This window comes from Pan paniscus, chromosome 2 (assembly GCF_029289425.2).
Source record: "Pan paniscus chromosome 2, NHGRI_mPanPan1-v2.0_pri, whole genome shotgun sequence".
NCBI classification, from domain to species: Eukaryota; Metazoa; Chordata; class Mammalia; order Primates; family Hominidae; genus Pan; species Pan paniscus.
In genome coordinates this window covers 1,080,221-1,103,690 of record NC_085926.1, presented here as the reverse complement: position 1 = coordinate 1,103,690, position 23,470 = coordinate 1,080,221, and the positions used below count along the sequence as shown (strand labels likewise).

Here is a 23,470-nt window from a genome sequence, read left to right as displayed (position 1 = left end):
AATTCTCATGCCTCAGCCTCCTGAGTAGTTGGGATTACAGGCATGCACCATCATGCCCGGCTAAATTTTTTTTTGTATTTTCAGTAGACACGGGATTTCACCATATTGGCCAGGCTGGTCTCAAATTCCTGACCTTGTGATCCGCTTGCCTTGGCCTCCCAAAGTGCTGGGATTACAGGCGTGAGCCACCGTACCCGGCCCTTTTGTTTATTGTTTAAGCTTCCCTTTTATGATTGAAAAAGGCTTTAAAATCTCTATGAAGAAAATGGTGATGTTTTGGAACTGTTCTTAATCTTTCTTCATAATGCCAGTAATTACTTAGTTGGGGTCCTACCTTCTTTCACTGAGGACTTCCTCAAATGTGATAACCCTAGCAATACATTCATTTATCTGTGCTCATCATTGTGGCTTGTCGACTTGTGGGCTTTCTTCTTAGGTTATCAAGGCTAACTCTGGTTTTTACTGGGGAATTTCTAAACATGGGTATTTAAGAGCCTATGTGCATATGTTACATTTATTTATATTTATGTGTCTTTCACCTTATACACAGAAGGATCATATAAACTCCCAGCTTTCTGCTATTTTTTTTTTTTGGTCTTAAAACTGAAATTGTGCAGCTCCTGCAGCTCAATTTATCTACAAATATTTTCCAACCTCCCGTAGGTTGAGAGAAAAAGAAGGTCTAAGTGACAGACTTTCAGATGAGCCCTCTATTTTAGGTTTAAGCATTTCTACCACTGCCTCCTAAGATGCCCAGCTGCTGAGCCTTCTAGGGGAGTCTGCACAGTAATTCACTTGCTTCTTCCAGTTGTCTTCCTTTGAAAGCACTTTAGTGTGACTTTTTTCTTCTATGTTTCATTGAAAATGAAATTTAGTTTTTTGTTTCTTGTTCTATTCATTATTGAGAGTCATTTTATGGGATGACCAGAGCAAAAAAAGTCTTTGCTCAATGTCTTGAGACTAAAAATACCACTTTTGCGAAGTATTCTTCCTTGACCATCATCAATAATTATCTTTTGCCTTTTCTGGTCTACCATTTTACTATGTCCACATTTATGTTCTCTTATTTATTACATTTATCATGATCTTTGACAGATCCCTGTGTTCCTATTGACCTGTGATCCCCTTGAGAAAGAAAATGTGTCATTTCTTAAATTTGTATCCACATAGGACTTAACACAAAAAAGCTGCTAAATATCTGCTGGCAGAATAGAATTAGTAGTGGAAAAAGCAAGAGGATGTCATTCTATGTCACTACTTCTATTCATCTCTTTACTTTTCTGCCACATACAGAAACTGGGTTCTCAACATCTCCAAGGCTTGATTCATAGGATGAATAAAGCAAGCTAATGACAACGTGCATTCAAGTGAGGGCTAAATAGGAAAGAGGCCCACACTGGTGAATACAAATAAAGAATTCTTCAATTAATGTTACCAGCCATCCTGCCTTTGCCACCACTCTTCTCCTTTCTTTTATCTTATTTCAACCCTCCCGTTCTGCCAAAGTCTGCGATTGTAATGGTGTATACTCATCAAGCCACACAGAACCGAAGAGTGTATTCTTTAGTCGAATGCCACCTACTTCTTAAAGACTTCCCTGATTGCCGAGCTGGAAATCATCTATTCCTCTTTTGAATTCTGTAATACTTGTGCTATCACAGTAGCTGCCTCTGTGCACGAAAATCTCTACTGAATGAATAAATAAAGGAATGGTGACCATGTGGGAGACAGGATTGTCCTTGCTCTGTGCCTATACTGTACTCATGGAGAGATATCTTAGAAAGATGATTCTCCTCTACCATTTGAGTGAGTGAGAGTATTTAACTAATGTGTCTTAGTAGCATGATACCATTATATACGAGTATTCATGAATTGTGTCTGCAACTTGATGCAGCCTATGATTAAAACAGGTCTTCAGTTAAAACTAGAATTCTATCCAGGTTTAACTAGAGGGCGTAGGACAGTAATAATCACATCCTAACTACCTGAGTCCATCCCCTTAAACATATAACGCAGCATAGATTCAATACTCTCACTGTGCCAGAATCATTAAATTTAAATACTACAGCAGTAAATGTTTAAAATTATCTTTTAATTTAATCCTTAAGACTTTTGATGACTTTATCTTTCTTCTGAAATCAGGCCCTTTCCCTAGAATTTACAATGAAGTTGTTCGCATATTGAGCAATCTATTTTATTGCATTAATTACTCCCAGTCTCACATTTTTCATATGATAATTTGTTATTTACTTATCTTCTCAACAAAAAATTAGTCCATAAACTGAATAAGTCATGATTCTGGAAAAATATACATATGCCTCTCGTTTATTTGGCAGACGAATACACAAATACAGCATCTTTTTTAGTAAGATGAAGCAAATTTGAATAACATCAATATTTGTGAATGCATTTGGCTACTAGTTAATCCAAAGTAATTAGACCTTGTGTTAATTATTCTAAAAGTCCCTGGCCTCTTTAGAAGTTACAGGCAATATATTACTTCTACCGCAGCCATGCTTTCCAGTCTCATCTCTTATCATTTGCCTGAATGTACTTTTTTCTTGTCAGACTCCTCAAGAGACGTCAGAGCCTGAGGAAAGTCACTCTGACTTTCATCTTTACAACCCAGTGCCTAATGCATTGCCTGGAACGTAACAAGTATTTAATAAGTGATAGTGTAATTAGCGGGGGCTCCATTATTACCATACTCATTATTCTATAAATAGCATGCATTTGGACCTCTTTCATTGATCTCTTCTGGAAAATTTCTTATGTTTGCTTTTCTCCCCAATACAACTTCCTCTCACTTCTTAATGCTATGGCCTTTTGAATATTTATGTGACCTGCCTGGGAGTCTGGCCCCTTGGAAATTTGGTTCACACACTGTATTTCAGTATGCACGTTGTGTCTGTGATGGTTAATTTTAGGGATCAATCTGATCGGATTAAATAATACCTAGAGAACTAGTGAAGCATTATTTTTGGGCGTGTCTGCAAGGACATTTCCAGAAGAAATTAGCATGTGAGTCTGAGTGAACTAAGGGGAAGATCTGTCCTCAAAGTGGGTGGGCACAATCCTATCAGCTGGGGGCCTGGATGGAACAAAAACAGAAAAGGTGAATTGGTCTCTGCCTCCAGAGCTGGGCTACACTAGTCTCCTGCCTCTGACATTGAAACTCCAGCTTTTGGAGTTACACCAGAAGCACTCCAGATTCTCAGGTTTTTGGCTTTGGACTGAGAGTTAAACCATGGGCTTCCCTGGTTTGGGGGCATTTGAACTTAGACTGAGCCAGGCTACCAGCATCCCAAGGGCTCCATCTTGCAAAAGGCCTGTCCTGGGACTTTTCAGTCTCCATAATCGAGAGTCTCAATTTTTCTAATAAACTTCTGTCATAATAGCTATACACATACTTTACTGATTCTGTCTCTCTGGAGGACCCTGACTAATACAGTGTCTATCTTTCTTATTATGCTGTGAGCTCTTTTACAAAGGAATCTCTAAGTACTTGAGAAGTAACAGGTGGTTAATGAGGTTTGATGAACTGATCCTTAAGTTTTACATATTTCCCTGATAAACTGAATAATGTAGTTCAGAGGTTCCCCAGCTTATTCGTATCATGATCTCCTTAGTGGATCAATCATTTTTATGGCAACCCTAGGGCAAAATAACTATATAATAGTTCCATTTTTAAGTATTTTGGTTCAAAGAAGTTATATTCAAGTGACTTACAGGATGCTTTAAAAATATAATATGTATATATTAGAGGAAAAATAGCATTCTTATTTTATTCTTAAGTACCCACTTCTACTTATAACAAGCATACTTCCATTGGGCACGGCACGACTTTTCAAAACTTGGAATAAGATTGCCCAGCCTCATTTCCTGTTCTACACTGATTTCACACAGTATTTCCTTTTTACCACAACATCCGCTGGAAACCCAGCTTTAATAAATATATGATATTGAAAGAAATAGAATAAGATACGTGTTGAAATGGAACTACCTCACACTCAGTAATTGACAGATGTTGAGCATCACTGTTTCACCGGAATATTTAATTACATCCTATGATCCTTCTCTGAGTTCACTGTTGCATCCTAGGGTGCTTGGTGCTCTGTCTGAGAATTAAGAATGTGGTGGTAAAATGCGTTAATTTTGGCAAAAGCCTGCCTGGTTTTGAATTCTGACTCTACGATCTAACAACTGTTTTTTCTGTTTAACCAATTTACTTTACATCTCTGAATCTCATTTTACTTTTCTATAAGATGGGGAATGATGCCACATATCCTTTGAGGTTTTTATGAGAATTAAATATGTTAGCCTAAAGTACTAAAGAAAGTGCCTGAAACTATATCAATTGGTGGTGGTTCTTGTTGTGATTGTTACTAATTTGAACTGCATATAATGCGTAGACAATAGAAATGAGCTAAATAGCACTGGGGTTCACTATATGGCCCCAGGGGACTACCACTTTCCGCATAACATCTACAATAGTCCCTTATTCATAACAATTTCAATAATGCTACACTGGCTGAAATTCACTACTAGTTGCTGTATGTCAGACATTGTGCTAAGACTTTTAGATTCAATAATCTCACTTAATCCTCCATACAATCATATGAGGTGGGACAACTATTATTTCCCAATTTTACACATAGGAAAAATGAGGCCAGTGAAATCAAAGTGTATGTCTCTGGCCAATCATGTAGTAAGTGGTTCATCTGACCAGTATTCAAATCCAGATGTGCCTGGCTCCAAAATTCGAGTTCTTTACTACTGCCCCTTCTAATTAACCAAAGGGTAAGGTTGATTCTGTCATGGGACTAAGAGTCCCTGCTCTTCTCATGACAGAGGAATGCAGCAGAGGTCATGAAATCAGATGTAGATTTGAATCAGGACCTGGGAGGACTCTTCAACTGCACATCGTTCTAGCTTCATCTCAATCACAATCCTGACGACGTTGTCAAACCTGCTCCTCATATTTTTTTTTTCAAAGTACTGACTTAGAGTAGAAGATAAGAAAGCTTCTCAGGGCTGCTGAATATTAAGTGAAAATCTTAGCAAACCCATTACAACATACATCACCTTCCTTCAAGCTTCATCTGTATAAGGAATTTCTTTTTCCTCAAATTTGCCAGCTTTGAAAGATACTATTTTAGAAATGTTTAAAGGTTAGAATATGTGCCTAGCCCACCATCCAAGGAACAATGCATGGTATTGATGTCTTCCAGCCATGCACACCTCCATAAAAGTTTATGGAATCCTAAATCAAGAGGCAATTTTTGTCTTTTGACAGTAATACAGAAAGTACCTACTTTCCCCATGATGGTATACCTGTTTTATGTGGTTTCTTCAATCAAAAAAAGATTAGATTCTTCCATTGTTTAGCAGAGTTGGATATGTTTTAAAGTCAATCTTTTAATAAGATTGACTGTTTACATTTCCTGAATCAAAAAGCAGTTCTCTTTTTCTGACATTAATACTTAAAAGTGATTCTTCTATCTGTTTTTATAGGACTTGGTTCACCGCCTTTTGAATGCACCTGATGCAAATATCAGATGTGAAAAACACAAAGCACTGTTCCTAAAGAAGGATATTGGTCAGATATATATTTGGCCATGTAAAATATTCAAGCAAATGGAAAAGCTGATAAATAAATGCTCCACTAACTAGACAACAATTTTAAGATAAGATCGATGGGTAGTTCAAAATTGAGTCAGCAGTAGGGACCCAGCTATAAAGACCTGTATATAGAAGAGATATGTAAAAATAATTAAAGACTTAAAAATTATAATAAAAGGATAGAGTATGGGAAGAAGCATTTAAAAATTAAATCTCTTTAGTTTCTTTGTCAAGAAGCTAATAAGGTTGTATACACACACAAAATATGAGTGTGTATATAAATAGAAGTATGTGTCTCTTCCTTGTCTGTTCAGATGGATCTCAGAAGATCATCAACAACTTGGGTAAAAATAGAAGAATAAAAAATATATCATTTTTGCAGCTATAACTAAATCTTTGCAAATATGTTAAGAGAAAATAAATAATGTAAAGTAAATTTTTGTATGTTCTAAGTTAGAATATGTGTGAATGCAAACTCAAAATAACTATATCTTTTAAAAAGTCCAAAGTAATAGAGGAGCTACTGGCTCTGTTTAGAGTTAAAAATTATTGCCACACAGATACACTTGTCTATTAAACTGGGAATAGAAAAACAATGGTAGATAATATTTATATTATTTTGACATTTTAAAAGTGTTTCTTTTTTGCCTTGGTAAATTGTAAACAAGAAGATTAACAATAAAAGATTAGAAACTATATTCTAAATATTACTTTCTTTTCCTCTACAATTTTGCATGCATCTCCAAAAAGGTACATTAAGTTTTTGAGAATGAATGTGGAAACCACAGCCACTGCATTCGTATATGAAAATCTGTATGTGAATTCCTGCTCTGTAGTCTCAGGCAAGTCCCTTGAATCCTCTTAGAGCCTCAGTGCTCATCGGGGATCATAATATCAAATTTATTATAATTTCAAATGCAAATGCTGTTTCCTCCTTAAAATTTTTAGCCTCATTTATATGTCTGTTATTCTTTTTATAATCTTATTAAAACAGGAAAAACTTTCTTCTCTTTTGCCACAATTAAAATTCAATTATTTCATGTTGAACAGACTAAACACACATAAACAATCAGGACTTTTGACTTACTTTACTACAATTGCTTTAAATATTTTAAATGGTAATTCTAAAATTGAATTATGTTCTCTTAAAGTGTCTAAACAGTCTGACAAATCAACAGTAGGTCCTTAACAAGATAAACCTAGGCATTTAATTCTTGTATTTGCCCTTACAAAATAGTAAATCTTAACTTCTTTTAAATATTTCAAAACTTTTTCTAAAAAGTTAGTTAATTTTTATATACATTACTTTTCAACTTAAACGGGTAAGTCTAAAATCAGTTATTTATTTACAAAATTAAAAGTGCAAATACAAATCAAATCTGGCAAAGACTCCTTAGAGTCTTAAATATAACAAGCACTTTTTACACCAAACATGTAGAAACGATTCTAATTAATACAAACTTAATTCTAAATAGTTCAATGATATTACAGTTTGAGCACTCAAGAGCTCAATATCCAAAATCTGAAACGCTTCAAGATCTACAATTTTTTGAGCACCAACAGGACTCCAAACTGAAAAATTCCACACCTGACCTCATGTGACACATCACAGTCAAAATGTAGTCAAAACTTTGTTTCCTGCTCAAAATTATTAAAAATACCATATAGAAATGCATTCAGGTTATATGTATAAGGCTTATATAAAATACAAATGAATTTTGTTTTTACACTTGGGTCCCAATCCCCAAGATATCTCATTATATATATGTGAATATTCCAAAATTCAGAAAATTTCAAACTCTAAAACATTTTTGGTCTCAAGCATTTTGGATAAGGGATACACAACCTGTAATATCATGAGTCTGATATATGTCATTGTCTCTATATTTTATTCTACTACCAAAGGTTAAAAAACATTTATTCTCTAAGGAATTTTGTCACTTCAAATGGGTTAAATTTTTTTATTAGAAATAAAATTGAAAACAGGATGTAGATGCTGGGAGCTATCTATGTCTAGGGTAATTTTCTGCATAACACTGACATTAACACCCAGAGCCTTAATTATAATTATATTTATCATCACAACTGGAGATTCCAAATCGAAACCTTTCAGATGGAGGTAACTTTGGGGTAGTCCCAGTTCTACTCTTAAATAATTTCGGGTGATTTATTTTGAAACCCCAATTTAGACCTAACTTCTTTCAGTAACCTCTTTGTAAGCTCAATTAATTGCATATCAATTTGGTATTATTCTAACCTGGCTGGACCACAACCCTTACAGATATTGGTCTGTCGTTCAGGTCACAACTCTGAAATCATGCTAATTATACACATTAGCACCTACCATGAGAGCTGAAAGGCAATTGAAAGGAGAGGAACATCATCTTCAGAAATTAGCCACCACACCTGGAGCGTGGTCAAACATTAATAAACTGTTCAGCTTTTGTCACCCTGGAAAATGTAAAATTCAGAGCCATTTTACTGTGATCTTTTGGCGTCTAAAATATGATTAATGACACATTTAATGAGCAATCTAATTTTAAGGAGGAAAGGTTATTTGTTTTACCCTCTCACAATATGTGCAATAAAAAGCGGCATCTTTGACATCTACATGAATGGCAATTGCAAATGAATGCTCTTGGATTTGCCATGAATAAATATTCAGTCATGTCATAATTATCTATAGAATTGAACCAACTTAAAATGTATTCTTCAAATGAACAATCATATTTTGAAATGGGTACTCAACAATTATAATTTTAAACCATATGACATATTTTATGATCATTTTCTGGCTTTTGTGTGAAAAATACCTATTTATCAGCAAGGTCAACTGAATTTCTCTTACTAGTATCATTGTGATCATTACATTTATGTGTCAACTTGACTAGGCTATGGTTTGCCCATATTAAATAATATTTTGGACTTGTCTGTGAGGGTGTTTCCAGATAAAACTAGCATTTGAGTCAGGGGACTCAGTAAAGTAGATTACCATTTCCAATGTAGGTATCATGTAATCCATTGAGACCCTTAAAACAGAAAATGGAGAAAGGGAAAATTCATATATTTAGAGAGATAGATAGATAGATAATGTGGCACTATTCGTTCTATTTCTCTGAAGGGCCCCAACTAATATTTGAGTAACTCAACACTGTTTTATTGTTATTATTATTATTATTGACCAAAATGATATATGTCAACAAAACAAAATAATCCCACCATGCAGTAAAAATACATGTGATAATTTTGGTTATGTTTTTGGCTTCTAAATTGTTCTGGCTAACCATGAGCCCAGAGGATATGTGAAGTGAAAGGGAAAGTTCATTGGATAGACGTCTAGCCAACATTACTTATAACCTGATATAAAAGTAACAGTCAAGTCCACAGTGTACTACAAATCACTTAAGAAATTTATAAAGGTGATTATTCTAAGCTATAAGTAAACTATGTTTGTTTCATGGCTTTAATATTTATTACTAAATATGCCAAAGTTTGAGAGAGAGAGAGATTGTGCATGTGTGTGTGTGTGTGTGTGTGTATTACAGACAGGGGTCTCACTTTGTTGCCTAGGCTCGTCTTGAACACCTGGCCTCAGATCTAAATCAAACACAAATTTGTTCCTAAAACTCTCTTTGGCAAAGTCAAACACCTTATTTCATTATGTTCTGCCAAAGTCAAATAACATCAAATATTAACGTAATGTGTTATGGCAACGTAAATGCAAGTTAAAACAAAAATAAGAAGTTCTTTCTTGTTCTGACTATCTGGAAAAGCAAGTTATATATCTCACATTTTGGGAGGGTTTTTGAAGAAGAAAATATCACACACCTTGTGTATACTTTACCTATGTGTAACGTATAAATTATTTTTTAATTCAGGGATGATTACAATTTCCTTTTACCCTCAAACCTATTCCTGTTCCCCTTATGCAGTCCTGAATTTTCCTAACATACCAAATTCCTGAAGAGCCCACAATGTAGATTACCTCCAAAACACAGCTCTCAAATACAATTTGTAGTGATGAAATAAATAGCTACTTACATTTCCTGACTGCTTCATCATGGAGTGGATTATCATGGTTGCCAAGGGCAGAGGCATAAATTGAAGTTTAACATTAATTATCATCTTAATATGTGCTATTTTGTTCACCATTAGATTTAGAGGACACTGTAATAGCATACTTGGAATGAGCACAGATGTATTTAATTTATGTTTCTCTAGTATACTTAAAATCTACATTCATTAAGCAGGCACTTAATGATCACACACTACAGGCCAGACAATGCTAGGTGCCGGAGGTAAAAAGTTGATAACACTGGACCTATATTTAGGAAACTTTAAGTTGTAGACTTGCTTACGACCAGACGTGCAATTTGGGACAAACACTGATTTATCTTTAATAAGACTAGAACAATAACTTTATATCACTTATAGCTATAAAAATACATTTAGAAACATTAACTATTCCAGTTTTTATCTGACCATTCTGAGTTTGTGAAAGCCAGGTCAGGTATTACTGGCTGCACTGTGTACATTTGAAAACCGAGGTTCAAATAATTTATAAAACATTTTTCAAGGTTTCACACTTAAAATGTAATAAGTTAAATGTCTTATAAACTTGAAGAAAAGTGAAAATTACAAGTTATCTCACCGACATCTGATGAACTTCCTGAGCATAAGAAAAAATGTAAAATATCAAAAGAATAAACAAAGGACAGAGGCTGACTTCAGCAAAATGAGCAGATACAAATGGTTCAAACACTCATGAAATATTCATTCAGGCATGCATTTTCCAAAAAATGTAATATAGAGCAATACTGAAATACTGTTATCTGTGTATTTGTTTTGTAATCCAATTGGAGAGTATTTACAATTAATAATATTTAGTATTAACAAGGATGGTCACAAAGAGCCCTCACCTGCCTGAAAGTACAGAGGGACTTGTCTTCCTAAAGGACAATTTGGTAATATACACACTCGCACTTTTAAAAACCCACAATTTGACATGCAAATTGTACTACTAGGAATTTGTTTTTAAGAAATAATCAGACACATATTAAAAGATTCAGGTACAAGGATATGTATCATAGCATTGTTCAATAAATTGTGTAAAAGATAAACATCTAACAATAGGTTATTGGTTTGAGTTAACAGGGAACACCCATCTGGTGAAAAATCCTTCAGCATTAGGAGAATATTTAATGATACTTGAGAATGTTTATAAGATGTTAATTAATAAAAACAAGGTATAAAGCAGAACGTAAGCATTAATTTCAATTTTGTATTTTAAACGCACACACACACACACGTACGCACATATACAAGATGACTGAAAGGATGCCACATGCAGAGTAATAGAATAACAATCTATGCATATTTTGTCTTCTCCAAATTTTGTAATAATAAACATATGTGATTTTATAATTGGAAAACTGTATTAAACAATATTCTGTTGGTTATTAATTTTCCTTCACTTGTTATATATGTACTACTTTACCAAGGTTATTCAATAATTTAGTGTAGTTTGCAAATTTTGAACAAATTTTACCTTCTTAGTAAATCCACTGGTACTATTCACCTGATGAAAATGAATAACTTTCAGGTAAAGAGTTGGGTCTATGATTAGGAAATTCCATAAACATGTATATAATATGAGATCCCAAAACCCAGAATATCTCACTCTCTATAAAAATAGAGGAATAATTATTATTCTTAGTAAATATATGTTTCTTTTTATTTAGTCTTTTTGGTGCGTCTCACTATGCAAGTTTACTTTACTAAAATAATCATCCTGGAATTAAATAATTTAATGGTTTCTAATGCTCATTTGTCAGGTAAGACCTAAAATTAACAATGTTAGCCCCCCCCCTTCCACTTGATAGAGTTGTATACTTCATTGAACTCAAGAATACATATCAGATGTGAATTTTACAGGAGCAGAACTCTTCTCTGTCTTGTTCATAGTTGCGTCACTAGTGCCTGAAATAGCATCTATTACATAGTAAGTATTCAGCCAATATTTGTGGAATTATTACTAATATATATTGTTGAATAAAAATATTATTAATATTGGTAATTTAGTATGTTAAATTATTTATCAGAATTAACTAGAATTTTTGTACGAATTGAAGACCGTTTCGTGTAGAAAAAAATCATAAAAGAAAATAATATCCAGGGGCTAATACTCAAAGACTAACATTATTTTTGATATCTAAAGATATATGTGAATCTTGAAACTTCACTGGCAGAAAATGAATTTTTGTTCCATGTTTCTTTGGAAAAATGACTTTTGCCTCATAAGTAAAAGGAGCCCCCTAATGGTAAAAGCAATTGGCTCAGGCATTGTGTCTTGTGTGGGTAATTTCTTAAAACTGCTGTTTGGCTTCCTATGTTGAACTACGCATAATGAATAGATTATTTTTCTTTAAACTCCAGTCTCTCTTTTTCTATGAGAAAGTTGTTTCTGTTTATTGCATAATCACTCTGCACATCTGCATGACAAAAGGCAGAATAAGGGTGAAGTCAGTAAAAATATTGCTTTTGCCACCTTAGTGCCCTAAAGAAAGCAGATAGAAAGCTTCCTTCTCTTTTCTACAAACCGCATAGGCACAGTCTGCACAAAGGGACAACAAAAAAGGAAAGTCGGCACCTCTGAAAAAATTATATTTTATAAGCACCGGCTAATTCTAATAGAACCATTTTCAGCATATACTTTTGTGGTAAATTTATATATAGGGCTGTCAAAATTCTACCTGTCAGCAACACAGATTCACAACTGAGCATGTTTAGGAATTGACTAAGGACATTAAATGCCTAGAAAACACCTTCATGTTCCACTTTAAACAAGTGTGTTCTATCAAGTCTAGAATAACAGAAAGTTTTTCATCTCAGCACAGCTTTAAGGACTTTTTTTTTTTTTTTTTTTTTTTTTTTTTTTTTTTTTGAGACGGAGTCTTGCTCTGTTGCCCAGGCTGGAGTGCAGTGGCGCGATCTCGGCTCACTGCAAAGATCCACCTCCCGGGTCCACCCCATTCTCCTGCCTCAGTCTCCCGAGTAGCTGGGACTACAGGCACCTGCCACCACGCCCGGCTAATTTTTTGTATTTTTAGTAGAGACGGGGTTTCACCGTGTTAGCCAGGATGGTCTCGATCTCCTGACCTCGTGATCCGCCCGCCTCGGCCTCCCAAAGTGCTGGGATGACAGGCGTGAGCCACCGCGCCCGGCAGGACTGTTCTTAATTTGTTCTTAACTGATAGAAAACTAGCAGCACACCTGATTTCTGACTTTCACCTGATTTCTGACTTTCATTTACTGCGCTTTAGTGATTGGGAGACCCTGATAGATGCCAGAGAGGAAAATCATGTTCTTTCACTAAAAGCTCTATTCCAGCAAGTATATTGCACTCCTGCTATTTAGAAAGATAGCTCAGCGGTCTCCATATAGAGCTCCTTACACAACCACCTTAGACATACAAATATGGGAAACCAAATAAACCTTGAAACAATATGCAAAAAAGGCATTGAAAATAAAATGTCTACATTCTTTTGAGAGCTCATTCATGTTGGCCTCTTACACGCATGAATGATAAATTACTAGAAACTTCACCAAATATCTTATTTGATCTCTCCTTCCCGCCTTAAAAGAAGACTTTTAAAAAAGGATTTTAAAAGGACCCATCCAATATTCTCACTTTTATTCAGCAGAAATCATCTTAAAAATATGGTCCGTTTAGCATTCAGCTTGTACTGTGTCACTAGGAATTGCTGTGCTAACAAAGTTTTTGAATAATTGCCTCTACATGTTAAGAATTTGCACACCATTAAACTTAAGGAATTAATAGAGCTGCCACTCCCAAAGAATATATAAACTAATAACATCCACTGGCTTGCTTTTCTAACTAAATTCTAGAGCTCCCTAACATATTCTCTCATTGGACTAAACCAAGCACTTTCATTTGTTACAGTAATGTTTGTGGAGCCAATGGAAAGACATATACAATTGACATTAACCATTTCTTATTAGATTGTATACCTGAGACTTGACAATGTTTCCAGAAAAAAATTAGCAAATGTTCCATTGCCTATTACAAAATAACTCCATGAAACCATGAGAGTACCTGATAAAAATAAAATACCAGCGAGTGAGAGTTTGATGACTTTCTAAATGATGGAAAGCGGATGGGAACAAGTCCAGCCAACATGGAAGTATAGGGAAGTACACGGCACCATGCAACGTGAAGAGGGATTTCTGTTCCACTACAAACACATGTAAATGCTATGTAAGTATAAAACTCTTTAAGAAGTACACATAGCCGAGGTTAAATGTTAAAGAGGTAAGCTCTCAGAGGCACCAAATGGAGAGAAACTCAGACTGGCAAGGAGATTGTAAAGTTGGAACAACCTCCCCAAAAGGGGTCCTTTGCATTACATAGCTGACCTTATAGAAACCTGGTGATCTGGTAGAAAAAAGAATCCCAAAAAGGCAATCAGAACCCAGAATGTGTACTATGCTTGGTTGTAGGGCCCAAATTCATTCTGTCTATATGGTGATATAATTTGAAGCCAAAAAATTCACATATAAAATAGTCCAGAACCAGAGATATTAGTAGAGCCACTGTAGAATCAATAGCAATGCGATGCTATGCAAAAGCATACACAACTCAAACAAGGTTGGTCTCCCATAGAAAACAACATCTGTTGAAGGTGAATTTGTCACAAAAAAATTATGAGCACCAGGAAGAATGAACCACCATGAGGGAAATCCAGCAGACATAAGTAAAAAGAAATTTGACTCTAAAAATTAAAATAGTAAAACAATCAAAATCTAAAATAAACTTACTGAAATTTTTTTGAGAGCTTAAGAATGGGAGAGAAACTATTAAGAACAAGCAGAATAGCAGGATAATTTTTAAAAGAGCAATATAAATTATAGAAATTAAAACTGTTTTTTAAAAAATAAAAGTATAAAATACAGATTGGTAGAAATTACACTGACTGCAACACTAGAAAATGAAAGAAATGCAAAGAAATCAAAGACAGAAGCCTAGAAATAATGAATGAGCATTCCTGAAGGAGAAAATAAAGGGATTTAAAAGACGCAAGATTGAAATATATAATAGCTGAGAATTTTTCAGAATGGAAGAAAGATTTAGGAGCTTGCAGAGGCCTAAATGAGATAAATTTGAAACAACTCCACAACTACACACATTGCAGTGAACTTGAAGAAATCAATGACAAAGAGAAATTCTTAAAATCTGTCCGAGTGAAAAGACGAATATTTATTCAAAAGTGTGATAATTACATCATAAACAGTCCCCTCATGAGCAAAATTATATTCCAGAAGATCATGGAACAGAATATGCAAAAATTGTTGAGAGAAAAGTATCTTCCACATAGAGTGCTCTGATGAACTACAGTATTATTTTAGAATGTGACTAACATAAGCGATTTTCAACAAATAAATTTTAAGGGAGTTTAAAACAATTTTTGAATGACCTTAAAATGGTCTTCAGAGCACAAGAAGAGAATCTAGGAGATGCACATAAATAGCAAGAATATGGTAAATAAAGAACTCAGGAAATCACGTCATAAGTCTAAAAAAACCTTGACAAAAATATTGGGGGCAGTTTAAAAATAAATAGTGCAAATATGAGCACTGGGAGAAATATCTCAGAGTAAATTTAAACAAGTCATTGTCCTGTTTATGAAGAAGATATATACACTATCTTTAGTCTTTATTTGAAAATATAAAAGTATATTTTATGTTAAAATAGTTATTTACTAAAACACGATAAAGGGAGTATACCATTTTTAACTAATAAAAGTTGAAAAAATGAATAAAGAATATTTCCTCAAACCAATAAAAGACTGTTTACTAAAAAACACTTTAGTTGAATATGAAGTAAGAAGTAAGAAATAGGTCCAACTTCATCAACATCATAGTAGGTGCGGATGAATTAAGCACATTTGTTGAAACATAGGAATTGTGAGACCAGAAATAACAAATATGAAATTGTTGACATGCAGCACGGACTTGATATTCCTAATGAAAATCTCACTTAATGTGTATAAGTTTTCAATGTATGTGATAATAGAACATTGCAATAGTGAATATTTTCAATAAATTAAATATCCCTCAATAAGGGAATGAATAATAAGAATATAAAATACATAAGGTGAACTATATCCTAGAACTGTATTTATTTATTTAAATTAATTAATTAATTAATTTATTTTTTGAGACAGAATCTGGCTCTGTCACCCACGCTGGAGTGCAGTGGCACAATCTCAGCTCACTGCAAGCTCCGCCTCCCGGGTTCACGCCATTCTCCTGCCTCAGCCTCCCGAGTAGCTGGGACTACAGGCGCCCACCACCACGCCCAGCTAATTTTTGTATTTTTAGTAGAGACGGGGTTTCACCGTGTTAGCCAGGATGGTCTCGATCTCCTGACCTCGTGATCTGCCCCCCTCGATCTCCCAAAGTGCTGGGATTACAGGCATGAGCCACTGAGCCCGGCGAAATGTGTTTATTTATAAGAATGAGTCTAATTAGTCTAATATGGAATGAGTTACACAAGTTAAATAAGTTTGCTTTCAATATACTATTTCCATAATATTTTAAAACAATATTTTATATAGGCATACATATATAACAATTATATGTAAATATACAATTCACGGTAATGTAGAATGAGGAATGGACTAGGTAGAGTTACAACGTAGGCCCTCATTATATATTGTATTAGTATTTTCATTTTATGAATACTGAAGATGTTAAATCTCCAATAAAATTTAGCATTTGGTAATTCTGGGGGTGGGAATTGGTCATTATTAAGTTTAATCCTTCCCTGAATACCTAAAATTTCCCACTTTACCAAAATATATATATATATGTGTATTACTGCCAAAAGTATTCAAAGACTTATGTAACACCTAAAATTGTCTTGTGAAAGTGTGAAAATAGGAAAAACTGCCCATCTTTAAAAAAATGGAATCAGCAGACATGATGTTGAGTTTATAGATTCTGCAATAGAAGTCAAATATATTATTCAAATGTATAGTGGTGGCCAGAAGGAAAACATTACAATAAAATAAACTATAGAAAATATCTCTGTGAAATAAGACAGGAAATCATGGAAAGGTCTTTATTTTTTATTTTATTGTTTTCTCTATAATTTCCAATTTTATTGTTGTTGTTTCCAGGTGCATACATTACTTGATTAAGGCATTATCATAAAAAAAGAACAACAGCAACATAAAACAACAGGAAAGAAATGTACAAGTATTTGTGATGTTTTTCTTTGAAGAAAGAAATTCTGGCTTATTTGTTCTCGTGCTTTTCTGTTCATTGCTTTTATAATCAAAACATCAAATATACCCTTTTTCTTTTTTTATTTTTATTTTATTATTAGTATTATCATACTTTAAGTTTTAGGGTACATGTGCACAATGTGCAGGTTAGTTACATATGTATACATGTGACATGCTGGTGCACTGCACCCACTAACTCGTCATCTAGCATTAGGTATATCTCCCAATGCTATCCCTCCCCACCCCGCAAATATACCCTTTTTCTTGATCAGGTCCAATTGCTTGGTGTATACAGAAATATCATTTCTATTTTTAATCTAGTTGGATCCAGAGACCAGCATCTCTATATCTTCTCACCATTTTTCCTGAGCTCTATTTTAATATCCACTTATGATTTACACTCCAAATTTAATTCTCTACTAAATACCCAATACAATTGATTAGATGATAATTATAATTTTAGTCTTTTCATTGTTTTATATTATTTTTACCCAATTGATCCCAAGGCTCATATATAAATGTTATAATAGCAATAATAATATAACAATAACTAAACAACTAACACATAGAGTACTTCTTAATTGCCAGGCTTTCTTCCAAGATTTTTTACATATTTACCTGCTGAATTCTCTTGAAAATACTCTAAAGTCAATACTAATATTATCTCCACTATGAATGGGGAAACTGAAGTATAAAGAAGCTAAGAAACTTGCCTAAGACCACAGAGCTATTCTGTGCTAGATATAGGGAGGAAATCTGCAATGGGCGGCACTTCAGCTCAAGAGCTTGCCTCCTGAATCTTGCTCTCACTATCATTTTATTGACACTGAGAAATTGCGATTTGTTTTTTAGTAAGATCATTAGTTTTTTATAATACTTCATAAGACACATCATGTTCCTTTATTGCCTCTTTTAAGGATTTGAGATACAGGCAAATTCAGTTATTTATTCATTCATTTATACATTTAATTGTAAATCTAATACATGTAAGTTTTATACTCAGTATACTTTCAAAAAGGATTTGAGTCTACAGATTTTGATTCATGTTACTATGATGTAAAGTTTCTTTAAATTACTTTAGGAGTCATTGCAAAATAGTTAAGTAGGCCACAGACTTCATCAATATAAACTAATAGGGGACATTATCAGAAGGCATGCCCAATGGCTCTGTTTTTTCCTCTACTATGTCCTGTGTTATGCCTTTACCATAATAAATGTTTAATACTGCAACACATCATGCAGATGAACTCAGTCTTAACTAGAACAGCTCTTTTCAATATGAATACTGACAATAACAACATTCTAATAAAATTTTCATTCAAAGAATTCTTCCAAACTGAAAGACTGCTATTTAAAACTCCTTAAATAAAGAGATTTTTAAATTTCCTCTATTGTCCCACATAAACAATAAAGAGAAATATAAAAAGGTAGCAGTGGTAGTGGTGGGGATAAAAAACAAAGCAAAAACCCTCTGTCTTCAATGAAAATGTTAGTGGACAAAACCCCAAAACACAACTTGAAGCCCATTTCCACTGTAGCCAAATACTAAAAATCATGGACCTTTGGGGGACATCAGAGAAAACCAATAAGTACTTTCTTTTTCTCTTACTTTCAGGAGGATACAGATTGCCCAAAAACCTGCCAGCTGAGGAAATTGCTAGAGTGTTAAGAGAAGGAAACATGTATTTACAAGATCACAATACAGAAGGTTGTGCCTTAATAGGTTTATCGTAAGCTATACTATTCATTCAAGTGGCAAACAAGAGAACAAGTGGCTCTCAAGCAAAGAAGATAACCAATTTGTCAATTAAAATTGAAAAGAAATTTGGATATGAAAGATGTGGAAAGTAGACCAATGAGATACAACATGTACAAAATTGGTGATCCTGAAGAAAAGAAAGAAGCAAGATAACCACAATTTGGCCACGCCCAGTTAAAGGACAAAAAAGAAATAGTACAACAAATCCTAAAATAAAAGAATCTTAAATTAATGGGGCAAACCTCAAAAAAAGTTAATGAAAATGGAATAAATCCAGGAATATTCTGTAAAAGCAAACACCCATACACACACACACACACACAACAAAAGAATCATGTAGGCATTTATCAGAAAAAAAGCAAGTCACATTCAATGATGGAAATTGCAGACATACCTAAAAATGTTGCAAAACAACTTTCAGTACAGGAAGGGTCTCCAAAAATGTTTAAACATTTACACATTTCCAAAAGAAAAAATTAAGCTTGATCCAAGAAAGATAACGTATCTTGCATGTCTAAGGCAAAAGAAATACATGTTCAAGTATGCAAACTCACAGAAAATATAGCACCTATGACTATTTCTTTGGTGGAGAGGTACTACTTACTGAAATCTAACAACCCAAAAAATAATTGAAAATAAAGAACACAGGAATGGTGAATTGGGTAGTAAAAGCCTGTTGATAAAGAATAATTCCTTACAAATTTGAAATAAGTTTAAACTGAGACCATGGGAATTCAGCCAGAATGTATGTACTCAATAATGTAAAACTGCTGTAGTTTAAATTGAGGTGGTATGGATGGAGTTGATGACAACAAATCACATTGCAAATGCATTTAACTATCATAACAAGGGTTATAAAAGTTTGTTTACTATTTAAACGTGCATCCAAAAAAATCTTCAAACTATTTCTATTTTCAAAATTTTTGGTCTTAACTGTAAGGGTATTATTCTGGACATAATATCTCCCTTGGAGAGAAATCTATACCTGAAACTTAACAATTTCTTCAATGTTGTTTCAACTTCTCTTTTTTCAGTTTCATTAAAATCTAAAATCAAAAATTAAACTCAATATTTCTGTTTTTTGTTTGTTTGTTTGTTTGTTTGAGATGGAGTTTCACTCTGTCACCCAGGCTGGAGTGCAGTGGTGCGATCTCTGCTCACTGCAAGCTCCACCTCCCGGGTTCAAGTGATTCTCCTGCCTCAGCTTCCTGAGTAGCTGTGACTACAGGCACACGCCAAAACGCCCAGCTAATTTTTGTATTTTTAGTAGAAATGGGGTTTCACCATGTTGGCCAGGATGGTCTCAATCTCTTGACCTCGTGATCCGCCCGCCTCGGCCTCCCAAAGTGCTGGGATTATAGGTGTGAACCACCGCGCGCGGCCAATATTTCTGTTTTTTTAAGTGTAGGATAAGATCTCATTCTTACAGAAGAGTATCTATTATTGACTATATTATCTAAATATTTATTATTTATTTTTTAAAAGGTGTATAGTAAGAAACCATTCTTACAAAAGTATTTATCTCTCATCTTATCTGAATTTAGACATCAGTATGTCTCCAATGATAGTCGCCAAATTTCATGATTGTTATTTACAGGTGATGGGGTTTCCTTTTTGAACTTTTATGTATAGTTTGAGTCATTTTTAATAGGTAGAACTTATACTTCTGCATTCCAATTAATGTTATTAAAATAAACAGTGAATAAATAAGCAAATATTTTGTATTCCTTCTCCTCACATAAAAGAATTTAAAAGGTACAAATTTACTATTATACTACTGAGCATTTTTACTTACAAAAAAAAAAAAAACCCAGAAGTATGCAATCAATTTAATATACCACACATCCTTTTCACAACATAATTGATTTTTTTTAGGGGGGGGGTCTAAACTCAGAGGAAATATGTGATCCTTTCCTAAGTAAACAAGTGAATTTGTTTTCATTAAGGAAAGCTACATAAAAATTCTAAAAAAAAATTCTGGTCCTTCACTACAAATATTCAAAGGAAGTAATGCAATGAAGTCATTTATAAATGATTGACTTTTTTGCTAAGATGTGATAAGTTATGCATTTATATAACCTCATATAAAGCTTTATATAAAAGTTTCCACATTTATATATTTGAAATCTTTGGACTGCACAGCCATGATTATTGCTAAAAAAAGAAAAAGAAAAAGAAAAAGAAACCCCACTGAAACATCAAAGATGAAATGCTTCTGTATTTCTGTTTTTTTACACAAATTGTGTAAGTATTTTTGTATGTTTATGTTTGTTTTGTGAACACGCGTATGTTTACACATGTGTGTGAAGGAGGAGGGAAAAAGAGTCTGCTTAAACATTTCTTTCCTTATAAAATACAATGCACATAAATTGGTGAAACCTTCAACAACAACAATAAAAAGATGATAAACCCATCAGATAAATGAAAATTGCTCAAAACAAGCAATTCAATATTCAGCATATGCTCCTTCTTTTACAGACATCTTCAGAAAACATTGCCACTGTAGATAAAATTATGAATACCTCATTTTCCAAATTGGTTCTGTGTGATTCTACTGTTCTCTCTATTTTTTCTCAGTATAACTTCTATTTAATCATTCTGTGAATGTTTCTCAGAGGACATAGTCAGGATGCTGATTATTTAAACATAAGTAGTTTTCATTTGGAGAAGCAAAAACTATGAATTCCAATTTTCCCCCCAAACCCCAATGTTACAGTATCCCATTAACATAATGGGTTATACGTGGCTAATCTCAGAGCTCTTAAAAGTTTTTTTCCCAAGTCATCAACTTCTGAAAGTTTTCATAAAGTATTATAAGAACCTTAATACTGACAACTTAACTGGTGTAAATGGGAAAGGAAACTCCAGAGGCTGTTATCTAGAAGCTGGGTATAAAGCAAAATGCCAGACAAAATTTGGTGAGCCCGTATGACCTCCAGTCTTGCTTTGCTCCCCTTACCAAATTCTCCCCTAGGAAACTTTATAACCATTCTTTTAAATCATCCGGTGAAAACTGCAAACCCCACCCCTCATCCCTTTGATTAAAAAAAAAAAAAAAAAGACAAAAAACATTTAGCGATCACATTTTCCCATCTGCCGTTACAGAAAGGGCGTGTAGCCATCTGAAAGTCCCAGAATTAGCACTGTCATCCCGCCTTGCCCATTAGTTTTACTGCAGCAAAGACTAGTGAAACACTGAGAAATATACCTGTAGTCTTTCTTTCCCTGGTTTGATCCTAACCTCCTGGAATACAGATTCAATACATTTCTCCCACACAAGGAATAAATGCATTTTAAACATCAGCATCATAGAAACACAGCATCAATAAAGCAGTGACTTCTCCCCCAACGCCAGCTTTTACCTGTTATGCTAATACAAAGACATTGAAAGGAAGAAAAGCTGCAGCTTGCCCAGCAATATTCTCATTGCAGCAGACAGCACAATTTTGTACTTACAGATCTTACCAGGGAAACGTCTCGGGATCTTTACAGTTTTTCTGCAGAACTCTGTTTCAAGCTCTCAGCCAGGCATGCTGTGCGTCCAGGCAGAACCAAGCCGTATGGAATGTCTATGCAGCTGGGAGATAATGGGACTCTTTTTCCCAGCTGGGACTGCAAGCCTTTTATCCACTGAGTATTGCGTGGCTCTTCTCTGGTCTTAAGCATGAAATACGCTCCTCTCCTGCTGCATTCCTGTCGGAGCCCAGACAATCAGTTCTTGAGGCACATGTGCAAAGCTCTCGTTTGGAATATTCAAAAGGAAAATTCTTTCTACATTGAAAGCCAGCTCTATCTTCATCAACCTTCACAGAATCAGAGAGAGCTGAGAGCAGCTGCCATTCCAGGGGCATGAAAGATTAAATTCACCCTCCTCTTTCTTTGACTGGAGATAGTCACTCCTGTCGGGTCATCAGAAAATCTCTCTTATTGAAAACTGGGTCAGACTAACTACTTATTAGGTTTCCAACAGGAAAGGAAGTAATTTTTTTCTTCCTCTGGTTTCACTGCATTGTCATTTGCAAGCAAAGATTAAGCTGGTCAAGGGTCTGCACTGATTTAGACAGTATTCAAATGTAAGCTTCTTGAAGCATGCCAGTAACTCCTATTAGTGAAGGTGAAGAGAAAAGGGAAATAAAATCAAATGATTGTATGCACTATCACTAAAACCTTTCTAAGTTGTATTTTTTAAATGTGTGTATGAGGCTTCTTAAAGACAGGTAAAGAAAGTGAAGTCAAACAAGTCCAAAAGAGTATTGCTGCTTTCCAAGTAACATATTTGTAATTCCAGAGGCAGAGAACAAGTGTCTATGTTTGCCTAAGAGCTCTGTAAGAAGAATTGTTTTTGTGTTTCACCCTGGGCCCTCCAACTAAACTTTTTAATATGTTTGGGTCTTGTCATTGGGTTTTGAAGGGACTAACTGCTTGAAGGATGAAAACTAAGGAATAGGAATTACACATACATGCACACTGAGACTCTAATGCATACAAACATAACATGAGAAAAGAATGATAGTTTGGACTTATTTTCATGTTGGCATACAAAGAAATTATACTCTTAGCATCTTAAAGTAAGTGGATACTGAGAAAATGAAATCCCCAAATCAAATGGAAATAAGTCAAAAGATATTTCTTGGCCTCAGTTTACTTTCATCTGATGAGCAAGAAGGTTTCTATGACTACATTTTATGACTATGTCTATGGATTTCTTCACAGGGTCTAACCAACATTATAAGAGGCTTTAGAAAGGAGATGATGCTTCCTAACACAAGGTAAACTCAAA

At 34.3% G+C, this 23,470-nt stretch overlaps 1 protein-coding gene across 6 annotated transcripts in view; it reads right to left on the bottom strand.

Moving 5' to 3' along the window:
- The window catches only part of LOC100990608 (contactin-6), a 320,384-nt gene extending 297,622 nt beyond the window's left edge, over window positions 1-22,762 (bottom strand). For 2 of the 6 annotated variants that reach the window (XR_004670426.4, XM_034955665.4), the window contains exon 1: window positions 22,156-22,591. The gene's annotated coding sequence lies outside the window, so the exon portion shown is untranslated. Of the gene's footprint in view, window positions 1-22,146 lie in introns of all 6 variants that reach the window. The other 4 variants (XM_034955669.3, XM_034955666.4, XM_008956629.5 and 1 more) reach the window with 4 other exon arrangements.
- Window positions 22,763-23,470: the final 708 nt, after the last annotated feature.